Source organism: Suricata suricatta, chromosome 8 (genome assembly GCF_006229205.1).
Source record: "Suricata suricatta isolate VVHF042 chromosome 8, meerkat_22Aug2017_6uvM2_HiC, whole genome shotgun sequence".
Lineage (NCBI taxonomy): Eukaryota > Metazoa > Chordata > Mammalia > Carnivora > Herpestidae > Suricata > Suricata suricatta.
In genome coordinates this window covers 50410439-50425575 of record NC_043707.1, presented here as the reverse complement: position 1 = coordinate 50425575, position 15137 = coordinate 50410439, and positions in this window count along the sequence as shown.

Below are 15137 nucleotides of genomic sequence, written 5' to 3'. Positions count from 1 at the left end.
CCCGGCGCACCTGGGCGGGCCGCCTCTGCCCTCGGCCCCCCGGCTGGGCGGCGTGGGGTGACCGAGGGCGCTCGACGCGCGTCCGGGAGGGGGCGGCGCCATCGCGCTCCCACCCTCCGTGGGGCGCCCCGGGAGGCTCGACTTGCCCGAGCTCGCCGTCCCCAAACGCGCGGGTGCGACGCGGTCACGCCCTACCTTCGCGGCACCGGCTGGGAGTGCCCTGAAGGCCCCGGGTCCCTTTCCAGGTGGCTCCGGACTTATCTCAGAGTCGGCACACCTTCCACCCTTCCACCATTCCGTCTCTCCCCACCCCGCAGCGACTGTAGCCTCTGGCCATTTCCTTCTGTGTCTTAACGCCTTCTGTGTCCTTGCACCCACAGGGCACGTGTCCCTCGTGTCCCTCGCTCTTTTCCCAATTTCACTTCCCTAAGAACCAAGGAGCTAACGACAGCCCTCTGGGCTCCGGAGGAGGGACTGGAGAAGCGCTTAGGGTTCCAACCCTGACTTTCGTCCAGAGTGTTCTCGGGCAGCTCAGCCAAGTGGGAGTAAACCCTTCCCTCCACCCCCACAGACATGTGAACGCTAAGGAACAGAAAGCTCGGTGTAGACTATCATATGATACAAATGCTAAATGTAAGGAATGGTGATGATGATGGTGGTGGTGGTGGTGGTGGTGGTGGTGGTGGTGGTGACTACGGTGATGTCAGCGGCAGCTATCCACCCTCCTGGTCTAATCTGATGTCACATACAGCCTTTCAGCTCTGCCTCCACCCTTCTCATATTCATTGGCTTCAAACACGCAGACTTCAAGCTTTAGTTGTCAGACATGAAACTTTGCATCTGATAAGCCCCACTTGCTTTGGGGCCATCTGCCTGGCTCCTGCATCTGTAGGATGAGAAGGGTGGAGCATGTGCAAAGTCCATCTGAAGTTTCTCCATTCACAGAGGTTTCTCCATTCTCAGTTTCACGTGTAAGAGGCAGAAGGCAAAAGGCACTGGCAGAAATATGTCTGCGATCTGTAGAAATGACCCTCAGACCTACACTGTCTTTCCGTCTCCCACGCATGGCCTCCAGGTACCTCTCCTGTCACAGGCAGGGTAGGTAAGCAGGAGTGGAGAACCCAGCCCTGGTATTAAACTGCCTAGTCTTTGCCAGGAGGTCCTAAAAGTTGGCCTCTATTCTGGACATCCGCAATTTTGTACTTAATTACACAGTCTGTTTCTGTTCTCTATGCTCTGTGTGTTCCCACACGCAAGGACACATCTCCTCCCCAAGTATCTTCCCTCGGCCAGTGTCTTACCCATCTCTGTGTGAGTACAATAGTTGTTCATGATCAAAGTGTCCAGTTGGTTGACGATTATTGTGCCTTTATTTTCCCAACCAATTTTATGGTGGTCCCGACCAAACTACCTCCTCCCTTTAAAGACAGATGAAGAAATATGTGCACATGTACAGTAAAATGACATACACAAATATTTGTAGAAAGCCTACTTGAAATAACCTCAAACTGGAAACAGTCTCAAGTGCCCATAAACAGTGAAATGGATGGACTGTGGCACAGGCTTACAATGTCTACTCTGCAGCAGTGAACATGTCAATAAGCCATTGCCGCACACAACACGGCTCCATCACACAAACGTGATGTTGAGCCAAAGAACCAGACACGAAAGAGCACATAATGTAAGGTTCCATCAGTGCATAAAGTTAAAAACAACTGAAACTAATATGTAGTGTGAGAAGCCAGGATGATGCTTGGGGGAAGGAGGAAGTAATGACTGGAAGACTACCACAGGGCTTCTGGGGTGCTGGGAATGTCCTGACTCTCAACATAGTGGCTGATACATAAATGTGTTCACTGTGTGATCATTCTTTGTATTGGAAAGTTCTACGCATTTTTCTATATGTATAGGAAAGTTTCATTTTTCTTTGAGAGAAAGAGAGGACACAAGTGAGTGAGGGGCAGAAAGAGAGAGAGAGAGAATTGGGGTTCACCCAAAGGGGGGCTCTTGTTTTTACCTGAAAAGGGGCTCATGTTCACCTGATTAGAGGCTCCAGCTCACCCGATATGGGACTTGAACTCATGAACTCTGAGATCATGACCTGAGCTGAAGACTGAACTCAGACTGTGCCACCCATGTGCCCAAGAGTTTAATTTTAAGAGACTTTAAAAAATATTCATTAGGAGTGCCTGTGTGGCTCTGTTGGTGAAGCATCCAGCTTCAGCTCAGGTCATGATTTCACAGTTCATGGGTTCGAGCCCCATGTCAGGCTCTGTGCTGAAAGCTCAGAGCCTGGAGCCTGCTTCTGATTCTGTGTCTCCCTCTCTCTCTCACCATCCCCTCCCTGCTCATTCTCTCTTTCTCTCTCTCTCTCTCTCTCTCTCTCTCTCTCTCCTTCAAAAATAAATAAACTTTAAAAAATACTCATTTGGACTGTAGGGTGACATAAATGGAGGTATAAGCCAGTTGGGAATGAGAAGGTGCAGATAACTGTAAGAAAGTTAATTGTGGCATAGTTGAGGGACATGTGGGTTTGAAGCAGTGGGTTAAACTGGGAAAGATTAGGAGGTATTTATGAGCATAGGGATGGGAAGCAGGGATGAGATGTAAGGTACAAAAGAGAGTGATAGGTGGATCAAGGTCTGGGAGAAGAGGAGAAGGCTCAGGTACAAGTTTGGCTTCAAAGGGGAAAGAGAACTTTATTTGAAGAGGAAAAAAGAGATGAGAATGGGTATGGAGGCTGATTACTTTGTATGAGGAAGTGGGAAGTTACGTGATAAACAAGAAACCTCAGTTTCTAAGAGAAAGGTGTTTGGTTGTTCCTTTTTCATCTTTTCTTTTTGTATTTGCCATTCCCCACTCTATTCTTCAGGTTATTCTCCCAAAGTTTGGCCGTGGAGTGGAAGAAAATGGCACGAGCTTTTCTTCTTTGGAGGTCTTGAAAGGAAGCTCCCAAGTGGGTTTTATCCAGGGAGGTAGCAAGGTGGGATAGACTGACATTGGACTCAACCCCACCTGCTGACTTGCCCTGCAGCCTAAGGCTGGCATTCCCCTGAGCCCTACTTTCCTCGAAGATAATACAATCACCCTGCAGGTGGTTGTGAGCACTGGAAAGACTAGATTTGTAATCCGAATGTCCAAACTTCACACAGCCCTATAATGCCCAAATCACTGTAGTCTCAACTCCATCTCTTTTCATGGCAGAAATAGTCTTTTTACTAGGCTCCTCATGTCCAGGTATTTCTGAGAAATGCTTAAGGAGTGTTCACATGGTCTACAGACCAATTCTGGGTGGTTGCTTGTCATCAGACTTTGTCACTGGGATCCAACTACTACTTTTTCCGCCCGCAGTTATGCCCATTTGCCTCATGACAGACTGTTACTGCTCTGCCCTGTGCCGTTCTGCCCAACCTAGATATTGACCCTATCTCTGGTCCCATACAGTGATTGCTAAGATCAGGAAATAAGGTTTGTTAAGACTGTGCTGAAGGCTTAGCGATACGAGAAGGGTATCACCAAAGAGGGAATTTAAAAGCGAAGTATCACTGCACTTGGGGTCCTCTCCTGGACACTTCTCTGACTGCGCTCACACCTGCCTCGTGTTGCAGGGGCCAGATGACCTAGCTGCGATGGAAATGCCCTGGAGTCCAGCCCTGCCTCCATATTCACAGATTCTAGAAAGATTGACGATGACAATGTTTATTACATACAGAGGAGAATGCTGACCTATACACAGGATGTGATCTTGTCCTTTGGCACAAAGACACCAAAACAACAACAATATCAAAATCATCTCCAAAGGATGGGCTGTCCAGTACAGAATAACATTATCAGTGGTCCCGTACAATTTCTCTTCATAGCTTGAGGTGAACAGAAGCTCAACTATCTAGCCTTCAAAGCATCTTGGAGTCTTGGCTTCTGATCTCCTGGGACAAATCATTAGGACAATAACCCATAGATCCACCAGGAAAAAGCAATAATGGCCAGGATTAGTAAAGAACATCTGAATAATGGAAACAAAGATGACCTTTTATATTACAGCAAAGAGCTTCTGGAGCCAAAGTTCTCATATCTCTCCCTTTCAGACAAGAGTCTGTGCTCTATATTTAAATAACCTTGACCAAACCTTGACCTTCCCCAATTTAAATCAGATCCTCCTGTTACAGCCTCAATTCACACCAAGTGCTTTGTTTTGGTAAAAGTACTTATAATAATGTGTAGTTACACATATATTTCTGAGATTACTCAACTACATTTTTCTTTTCTAGAGTTTTCCCCAAGAGGCATCAGTCGTGTCTCTTTTGCTTAACTCTGTGTCCCCGGGGCCTCGTAACATGCAGGCACATGCTAGGTAATCAGTGAATACTTGAGTGAATGAATGAATGAATGAATGAATGAATCGAAGGGTAGTCTGCCCTAAACTTCCATCTCTAAGGAGACAGAAAATTCCTTGAAACGTTTTGTTCTCCCGGGTTCTACTGAGGTTACTTTACACACATTCTGCCTTTTACTTAGCTCGTGGCTGTTGGCCAGAGTTGTATCACATGGTTGGACTCTGACATAATAGCCCCAGTCTCCTTTCTTGAGCTTCATTTATGGTGGGAGTGTGACTTGGCTCTGGCTAGTAAAGCCGTTATCTATTCTAGTCAAGGGATGATCTGCTGGGGATGTCTGGTATAGTTTCCTTGTGAAGGGATGGTGTTTTTCTGCCTCTGGACATCACTAGGTTTGGATATGGCAGGAGCTGTGGAGATGAAGCCTGCACATATGCAGAACAAAGCCAACAGGCTCTCCGAGTAAGGGGGCAGGAGCCAGCTGTGGCTGGCAGGAGCCGGGAACCCTTCTTGTTGCCTGAGGTAATGGCTCTCCTTACAGATTAAGGCAGTGAGCTTTCTAAATACATTTTACATGGCATCCAACACAAACACACATGCAGGTAATATACAAAAACTACAAAAGTTTCACAGGACAATACCACGCCTACTCTAAGCAAGATATTTCTTTTTTCTTCCATCCTATTACTGCATGTTTAAAAAGACCTAATTGAGGGGTGCCTGGGTGGCTAAGTCAGTGAAGCATCCAACTTCAGCTCAGATCATGATATCATGGTGTGTGGGTTCGAGCCCCGAATTGGGCTCTCTTCTGTCAGGGGAAAGCCCACTTCCTCCATCCTCCTCTCTCTCTGCCCCTCCTTTGCTTGTGGTCTCTTTTTCTCTAAAAAAAGAAATAAATATTTAAAAAAAGACATAATTGAAGCACCCTAAAATCATTACACAACCCCGAAACTGTGTGTGACCTACAGCTTTAAAAATTTGGGAGTTTCCTGGTACTTTTTCTGCAAACTCTAGAGTCAGACTCCCTTGGGTTGGCATCCCAGCTCTGCCAGGTACTAGCTTTGTTCAAGCTTCTTAACCTCTCTGATTCTGTTTTCTTCTTATCTGGTAGGAATAAGAATGGCGCCTACTTCCTAGGGTTGTTCTAAAGATTAAATATATATAAAGTACTTGGAATGGAGAGCCATTGGGAGGTCTGAGCAGAAAACTGACAGCATCTCCCAAAGCTGAATTAGGCATGATCCCTGCCCGTATCGAGTTTACATTCCTACGAGAAAGACATAATGCAGAGGTACTGAGATGCAGAGAAACACACAGCAGTCTAGGAACATGAAGGAGAAACATGCATTTTAACTGGTAAAATAAAGTCTAGTCTCCAGGAGATAGGACGGGAGATAAAATGAATTCAGAAAATTCTATTTACTTAAAAAACATAATACGCTAAGTTTTAGAGCAATGTTAAGTTTACGAAAACCGAAAGGAAAGGAAAGTACGGGGCAGAGAATATTCCCTCCCCTTCACCCTCACACACTTTTCCCTATTATTAACATCTTGTATTTGTGTGGTACATTTGTTACAATCGATAAGGCAATAGTGATACACTATTATTAAGTGAGGTCCATAGTTTACATTAGGGTTCACTCTCGTCCCATACATTCTGTGGGTTTGGGCAAACGTACAGCAGAATGTATTCACATTACAGTATCATATGCAATGGTTTCACCACCCTAACCCCCCGCCGGTGCTCCACTTATTCATCCCTCCTTCCTTCTGTGAAATCCCTGGCAATGACTGATCCTTTCATTGTGCCCATAGTTTTGCCTTTTCCAGAATTTCATAGAATGGGAACCATACAGTAGGTAGACTTTTAAGATTGACTTCTTAACAATGTCTACTTACTTTAAAAAAACAAAAAAAACCCAAAAATCCTTCCTAAATACAGAACACATTCAGAAGAGAAAGAACCGATAGAATTTGAAAGTATCTGGGGGGCACTTTAGGGCTCTGAACAATTGAGAGGCATAACCAATTTTCTTAAAGCATCTGCTTAATAGTATTTGTTGAGCAAATAGGAATGAACTCCAGCAGTATGACTACAGCATTACCGTGTGGTCACGTATTTGTTGAAATGAACTATAGTCTTTTTAAAAAAATTTTTTATGCTTTATTTATTTTCGATACAGAGAGAGACAGAGCATGAGAGGAGGAGAGTCAGAGAGAGCAGGAGACACATAACTGGAAGCAGGCTCCAGGCTCTGAGCCGTCAGCACAGAGCCTGAGGCGGGGCTCCAACCCACGAACGTGAGATCTGACCTGAGCCGAAGTTGGAGGCTTAACTGATTGAGCCACCCAGGCGCCCCAATGAACTACAGTCTTAACCCCTTGATTACACTTAGGAATTTTCCAGTTCTCCTTGGCCATTCATATTATAGAAACACACAACTCTCATGGATTGAACTCTTCATATGTGCAGGCACTATGCTAAGCATTTTATAAATATTACTTTAAATCAGCTTTACCAATAATCCTTTGAGTTCGGTATTACTATCCCTGCTTAAATATAGGTGAAGAAACAGGCTCAGAGATGCTGAGAAATTTGCCCAACATCATAGAGCAGGTAGAGTTCACCTTTCATTTGCACTCAAATGAGAACCTTATCTTCAGGTTCCTGGGGTCACTGCTGATGAGTACACCATCAGTTCTGTGGAGTCTTCTGTAAAAGTCCAGTACTTCTGTAGTGCCCTCAAACAGATAATCCTGTGTGATTAGAGTAGACCAGTCTTCTAACTGGTCCCCAAATTCCCTCCCTTCCTCACTGAGGAATTCCCCAAACTATGTATGAGGGTTTTTGTCATTTGTTATTTCCTATTTGGGACTGAGCCTCATCATAATAGATGTCACAGGTACTGGAAGTCCTGAGATGTAAATGATGCCCCCAGAGATAAGGCAGACATATAGTTCTGTATTGGTGGCAAAATGAGCCCACCATTCACCATTGTAGGAGGAAAGAAGGGGACTCAAAGATCAGGGAGGGCTTTGTTAATCATCAAAGATTATTAGACATCTCTACCTACAATTAGAAATGTTAAAGGGTGCCTGGGTGGCTCAGTCGGTTGAGCGACCGACTTCGACTCAGGTCATGATCTTGTGGTTTGCTGGTTCAGGCCCCACATCAGGCTCTGTGTCTCCTTCTCTCTCTGCCCCTATCCTGTTCGTGCTCTGTCTCTCTCTGTCTCTCAGATAAAAAAAATGTAAAAAAAATTTTTTAAAATATTAAATACCTGATTTTCTCCAATGCTTCCAAATTCTGTCAGGGAAGACTTATATATCTAATAAGCAAAGTATTTCGATTAGGTAGACGAGTCTTGTAGATCAAACATATCAGCCTGCTAAACTTGGTTAGCAGACAAAATATAACCAAAGCAGCATCACAAAGACAAATTACTTTACCTTAACGAGCATAGTTCATCAAGGTACTGATCCTGCATCTTGCCTTTATTGTCATTCTGCGTCTTTGTACCACTTCTTTGTAGAATCTGAGCTACATTTTTTCTCATCCAACCAAGGGAAACTTAAAAGCCACCTCAGTCCCATGACTGCAGTAACTGACATTTCAGAATCAGGGTTTGGTCCGAGACTCTGGATGGGGAAACAAGGCTTGCACAATCATTCCAAGAACATTCTAGATGAACCCTTCATTAATAAGCTGAACCCTTCTTATACCTTTCTCAGAATATGATGCTTTGATTTTTTGAATGGTAATCTTTTATAACACTTTTATCAAGATATCTTCCACGTGAATTTTACTTTTTATTTTTTTAAGATTTTATTTGTATATAATCTCTACACCCAATGTGGGGCTGGAACTCACAACCCTGAGATTAAGAAGCAGGCACTCCACCAACTGAGCTAGCCAGGCATCTCTCACATGAATTTAATTGACTGATTTGAATTAAAACTCTCTTCTCCTTGCCTGAATTGTAGTGAAATATTTTTATTGCTCACTTGAATTCCACTTGTCTAATTAACCACCATAGTCTGGCCATTTATTGACAGAAAAAACCTAGAATTATAGAAGGTCGAGTTGGAAGAGACTGTATCCGAGGCATTCCTATGCCTCAGGCTGTCCCTGTCATGCTCTGGCACTTCTGCTGGCACAGTCTTAGCAAGAGGAAAATCCCCACCTTGAAAATGAGAGCCTGACAGTCCCTGGCCTCCCTGGCAGCGGCAGGGCTGGGGTGTAGGGGTGTAGGGGTGTGGGGGGGGGCGGGTCATGGTGAAGTCTTGTCACCATACAACTAGTTAGTGGCTGTCAGGATCAGAGACCTAGATGGCTCTGTCCAAGCCCCGGTCTTCAGCCCAATGAAGGGATCTGATGAAGAACCATCTTCTATTTTTTCCCTTTTATTCATTTAATGAGCAGAGACCACAGAGAACAGTGAGCACTTAGCACAGCCCTAGAACATGGAGATGAGTAAATATTTTGTGTATTGATTAATGACATCAATGCGCAGCTGTCCATGTTCCCCCACATAACAAAGGCCAGCAAGGTATGGCCTCCATGCCTCCAGGTTTCAACCTCCTCTGCCCCTGCCCAGCCCAGAAAGGAGTTAAACTGTGATCATGGCCATCGTGAGGAAATGATGAAAGGCTTTGAAGGACAAGCACGTAAAGAAAGGGGGAAGAAAAGGGGAAGGTCACAGTGGGCAGAGACCTGGAAGGAAGTGAGAAAGGCGGTTGGGTAGAGAGCCTGGGCAGGACTAGCATTACCCTCACAACCACGGGCTCCCACCTGGGTCTCAGACTACGTTCTTCTCTCCCCTTTGGCTCTTGCAGAGAATATCATTCCATCTTCTGTCTCAGACGTACTTAAAGAGATAATGTACATAGAGGTGTGTATGGATGTGCCCACACACTCACATAGGTAGGTGCTCATGGGTCTATTTAACTATCTGTACCAAATTGACATCTGTTCCAAAACTGGACTGTACTGAACAGAGCCAGTCAAAGTGGGTGCCCGGAGGGAGCTTGCACTCTTGAATTCAGATGCCGACTCAAGGGTAAAGGCTAGCCTCAGCCTTGCCAGGTGGCCTTTCCAGACCTGATGAAGAGCTGAGAAGCGCCCCGGCCTACTTCATTACTTTTCCTTTTCTCAGCTCGCTTTACCTGTCACTCTAACACTTCTCCCCGCAGCTGTCCTTTGCTGAGCACCTCCTGCATCCCAGACACGCTGCTGGCTGCTGCAGCAGGTTGCAGGTTGAGCCACGCAAACCTGAACTTGGATCCAAAGTAGGCACCGTCTCAGCTCTCAGAGGACGTCTCACGCCCAGTGTAACCTGGAAGCTTCTTGCGAAGACCAGGAGAGACTGATTGTGAAAATGCTCTTGCATAAGTATGTGAGCTAATATTACACCATGTATACAGTGGTGTATACAACAGAACTCACTAGTGAGTTTGCTGCTGAGAGGAAGCAGAAGGTGCAGTACTCGGCACCGGATGGACCACATGAGAGGTGGGCGGTTGGAGCAGCAATCAAACTGTGAATATGTGGGAAGTCATGAGCATCAGGTTCCCAGGGTGAATGGGGCCGTGAAATTAAGAATCGCTTTGTTCTGCTTTTACTTTCTTCATTTTTTTTCTTTCTGTAATATTCAAGGGGAAAAAAAACCAAAGGAAACGAAATTCGGATTGGTACTTATTCTATAGGGGCCCAGACACCAGTCCCCTGCTTATCAGTTGCCCTAGTAACAGAAGCCTGGCTGCTGGAGACCCGGGGGGTGGGGGTTGGGGCTAAGGCTGTTTACCAGCTTGCTCTGGGGAAGGAGGTGGAACCATCATTCACAGCCCAAACCAGAGGAAACTGCTGTTCCCCAAGGTCATAGTCAGTAGAGCTTCCTGCCAAAGCACCCGCCATCTGAGTTCACCACTGAGGTGGCCTGCACCGCAAAGTCTTTCTATAGATAGAGACCCGAGGGCTCGTGAATGACTCCGCTCAGAACTGAACTCTGAGCTGCTTGGGGTGTGGCTACAAGTGGAATGAGCACCAGGCTTTTGTTTAGTTCTTTTTGCTTTTTTTCAGGCTTTTGAATTTTTTAAATTTATTTTAAAAAATTTAATGTTTATTTATTTTTGTGTGACAGAGAGAGACAGAGCAGGAGCAGGGGAGGGGCAGAGAAAAAGGGAGACACAGAATCCAAAGCGGGCTTGAACTCACAAATGATGAGATCACGACCTGAGCCAAGTCCAACGCCCAATTGACTGAGCCCACCCAGGTGTCCCTGGGTTTTTGAATTTCTGTGTTTAAGTCCTGGCTCTTCCATTTGAACGCTATGGGACTCCTTCCCTGTAAAACAAAGACAGGGTATAATGTCCATTGGTTGATGGTTAAAGAACTTTCTCTCCCGTCCGTCTTAATTTTCCCTTTTCCTTTCAGATCCCCAGGATCCCTCCTCTTGTATAGCCAGACCAAACTCAAAATTCTTCTTTATTTTTCAAAGCAATTTTTCTTTCTTTGTGTCATGGTTTGCTCTCTAAACCAGATCCTGAGACCTAGCTTTTCAGAATTGAGTGCCAGGCAAGTGTTTTGCTGACAACAAAAGGTCTCTGAAGGGAATTCTGCTCCCGGTTTTAATATAACCTGCATTTATATATATGTATATATAGCCTTCATAGCTATACTGGTTCTTCCCTCTGCACTTCCCTTTTTCCTCAAGACAACCTACAATGAATGAGATGGCCAAACTGACGGCCTATTGGCCTACCCTCTTCCAGATTTCTCGAATCGCCAGTGCGCTGCTCCCCTCACAGGCCATTTTCTAAACAATCTAAGACCAACCAAGCCCACCCTTCCCCCCTCCATGTCTCTCCAGTCTTTCTTTCAAGCAGCTTATTTATGAAGTCTTTCAAACCCACTGTGCCTCCATGCCAATATGGGAGCCGGGAGGGTTTATTATATATACCTGCCAAACATGGGGTTGGGGGAGAGTTGTTTTGCAACAAAATTGCAAAAAGCAATCAATCAATGGTAGACATTGGCCATCACTAAGCTAACATTCTTCCTGAAGTGTGCCCCATCCACTCTGCTACTCAGGCTTATTTGTTCGGCTAATAGCAGAAATCTTTCAACTGTAGGGAGAGAAGACCTCCTACTCTGGCCATAAAGAATGAATTGCAATTACCTAAACCACACATAGTAATCTCATTCTCCTAAGGTTGGCTACGTGACCCAGTGAAATATAAGGGGAAGTTTGCAGAATGTGGCTTCCAGGGAAGCTTTTGCTGTCTTGAGTTAAAAAGGACAAACCCAGACAGCAGGGTCCTTTTTGTACCTTTTTCCTGTCTTCTTTCCTGGAATACTGATAATATGCCTGGAAGTACAGCAGCCACCTTGGGACCATGAGGCACAAGGAGAGGGCAAAGATATAATCTGCTAAAGTATGACTTAATAGAAAGATAGCAAGAGCCTGGGATACTGATGGTAACCTCGAGTAGCTGAAGTCTCACCATCATATGAAATGAATAAGCCTCCATTTGTTTAGGTGATTGAGTCTTTTGTTACACATACCTAAATGCAATCCTAACTGATATATAGTTCTTTCTCTCAAGAGATGGGTAATGGCTCAGTGTATACAACTCGATATCACTCTTCATTCTAAATCTAGGGTATGAAAAAACCCTGTCTGCTCCACTACCAAAATATATCCTAGGGGGTACCTGACTGGCTCAGTTGGGAAATCGGGTGACGCTTGATCTTGGGGTCATGAGCTTAAGCTCCACATTGGGCTTAAAGCTTCAATTAAATATAGATATAGATATCTACCATCTATAGCTATATGTCTCAGATTTCAAACCTAATATCATTGCCCTGATATTAACCTGAATTAAGCACCATCATCTCACTCAGAATATAGCAGCATATTCACCTAACAGGCCACCCGTGTCCGGCCTTTCCCCTCTGCGGCCTATTCTCAACATAGCGACCAGAATGAGTCCACTGAAAGGTAAACCAGATGGTAATGCTTCTGTCATCAAAACCTTCCAGTGTGTCTGAGGTACCCAGAGGAGAAGCCAAAATCCTTAAAGTGACCTTCAGGGGACCTGCAGGACTCAGCTCCTGCTTTTTTGTTATTTTGTGTTGTTTCTATCACTCTGCTTTGAGGTTGACTGATCTTTTCTTCTTCAGAATGAATCTACTTTTACGCCCACCTAGTCACTTTTCATTTTGAATATTTCACTTTTCGGCTTTTGAGTTTTCTTTTGTTCTTGGTTTCTCTCTTCATTGTATTCATGCTTCTCTTTAATCCTTGAGCAAAGTTACAATAGCTGCCCCAAGGCCCTTGTATGTTAATTTCTGTCACTTCCAGGTCTGTTTCTTTGACAGATTTTTCCCCCCTGGTTCTGTGTCACATCTCCTGTTTGTTTGGGGGCAAATCTAATAATTATCACTGGACACAGAACATCGTAGCTGTTCTGTTGTTGAATGTTTAGATTTTGTGGGCAGGCAGCGAGTTTCCTTACATGTTGACTTGAGCATGTTGCAGCTTGTGTTTAAGCTTTGTCGGGGAAGGTCTAGAGTTTTCTTTGAGGGCCAACGTGCCCTTTGCTAAGCATTGAACTTTCTGATATCCCAATTTAATTTTTTAGCTGCTCAACCAATACTTTCCTCCCTGGCCAGTCTTACATCAGGTGTCTCCCAGCCCTGTGCAAGCTCTTGTGTTTGTTCAGTGTCCGGCTCTCTGGTAGTGGTCTTGTCTGTGTGTTTTTGTAACTGCTCTTTGTCTGGTCTTCTGGAGTTTCACACTGTGTATGGATTGCTTTGCGTTCAACAGAAGATCCAAGGGAACCCCATACAGGTTTCTGAAGCTCTTTCCCTGTATTGCTCACTTAGCTCCAGTAATTCTCCGGCACAATTTCAAACATCTCAGCCTCTTCCCACTCTGATCTTCACCTTCTCAGCTCAGTGAGATGGTCCGTGCTCTTCACAGGTTCCCCTGCTTCATGTTGCAATCTGGAGTTGCCCCGAGGCAAAAGTGGGGCTCCCCTCATCTGTTTTCCTTCCCTTGGAGTTCACCATCCTGCCCTCTATGTTGCCAACTGTCTGAACACATGATTCCATATATTTAACTAGATTTCTAGTTTATGGCATGTGGGTTTCTCAGTTGTCACTGAAATTGACCATAAACACTTCCTCAATGTGTAGTGCATTTCAGCCTCTGTGAAAGTTCCTAGGATACCAAGTTAAGTGTGAGTCTATTGGCATGTAGCTGAGGAACTGAAACTCTGAGTGAGGAAATAATTTGCCAAAGACAAAGCTGTCGCTGGAGCTAGGAGCGATGCTCAGGTGTTCTGGGCTCTTCGGCTGATCTTTATGCTCAAGCTGTTTCACCTTTCCCTAGCTTAGCACCTCTGAACACTCCTTCCCCCTCAGTTCCTGTCTTCTCACACTTAGAATACAGACTTCAACAGCTAGCACCACCTCCAAAACCCTCCCCCAGACTAGCTGGAAAAGGTCTTTCAAGCCCCAGTGGATCAGATCATTTAGAAGGACTGAGACCCACTCCATCCCAAGCCAGCGGGATGAGCGTTCTGATTCTCCCCACCGCCCACCTTGATATCTGCTTCACATTTCCCCCAAAGGCCCCTCTCACCACCTGCAGCAGGATGAGACCATGTCTGGTGAAGGTGTGCTGTGAACAGCAACACTTAAGCAAATGTGTTTTCTACCAAAAATAATTTAGGTAGAAAAGAGCTGCTTCTGTGTGGTAGGCGACAAGAGGCTGAGGCTCGCAAAAGGCCTCTTTGCTCCACAAGTACTCGTTCCGAGGACTTGCTGCCCACTTCCAGGGGGTCCTTGGCAGACAGGCTCCTGCGAGGGGTTCTCAGGGTCTGCTTCTGTGCACAGAGCACTTTTCCCAAGGTCATGGCTTTATGAGGCCGGAGTATAAAGGCCCAGGCATTTTAGTCTGAATGAAGCAGGATGACTCTGGTGGACAGAACCTGTTCTGGAGCTCCCGGCCGGGTGGGCCAAAACTTTGTCAGGGCTGCTCCGTCCCCTCACCCCCGGCCCAGTCCTGCCTCCTCCTCTGCCATAGGCAGGTTGACAATTCCTGGTGAATGATCTGCACCCACTTCTCGCTCCACCTCTGTTCTGAAGCCAACCTGTGACTCAGGGGACCACCACTGGGGCCACACGGCAGCCAGGGCCTCAAAGTTAGGCAGTGGGTGCCAATTCCATGGGACGGTCACCTGATCTGACAGGTTTGGGCTCCTCACACTTTCCACTTCCTTTCCTTATCTGTGTAATCGAAAATTGAAGTGACGATCCAGAATGTATTGGGAAATAATGCTGGATATTTATCGAGTGTATATTCTGAGCCAGACGCTCTGCTTTCACACACACAGTCACATTTAATCTCCACAAACAATCCCATAGAAAAGGTAACCCTATTATTCCCACTCTTTAAAGACCTTCTCTAACCTCTGCCTTAGAAGATTGGGGCAGGTCCATGGGTAGGTGATGCATGATTATCTCGGGCCCCCTTCCAGGGTCCTGGCCCGGGCTCCTACAGCATGAGGCCCTGACAGCGGCTTCCTTCTCATCTCTGGCTGGTGCTTACCTCCTCCATTTCCTCCTTCCTCCCCCAGCTCTCAGTTCTGCAGGTCTGGCAGCCCCTGCCCTGGCCCCACTAGCAAAGTAGAGGCACTTTTAGTGCTGAAAACCCACCTTTGAAAGTAGGAACATAAGAAGCTCTCAGCCCACATCCTGTATCTGGGCAAATTTGTCACAGGCGGTTCAACCCAGGC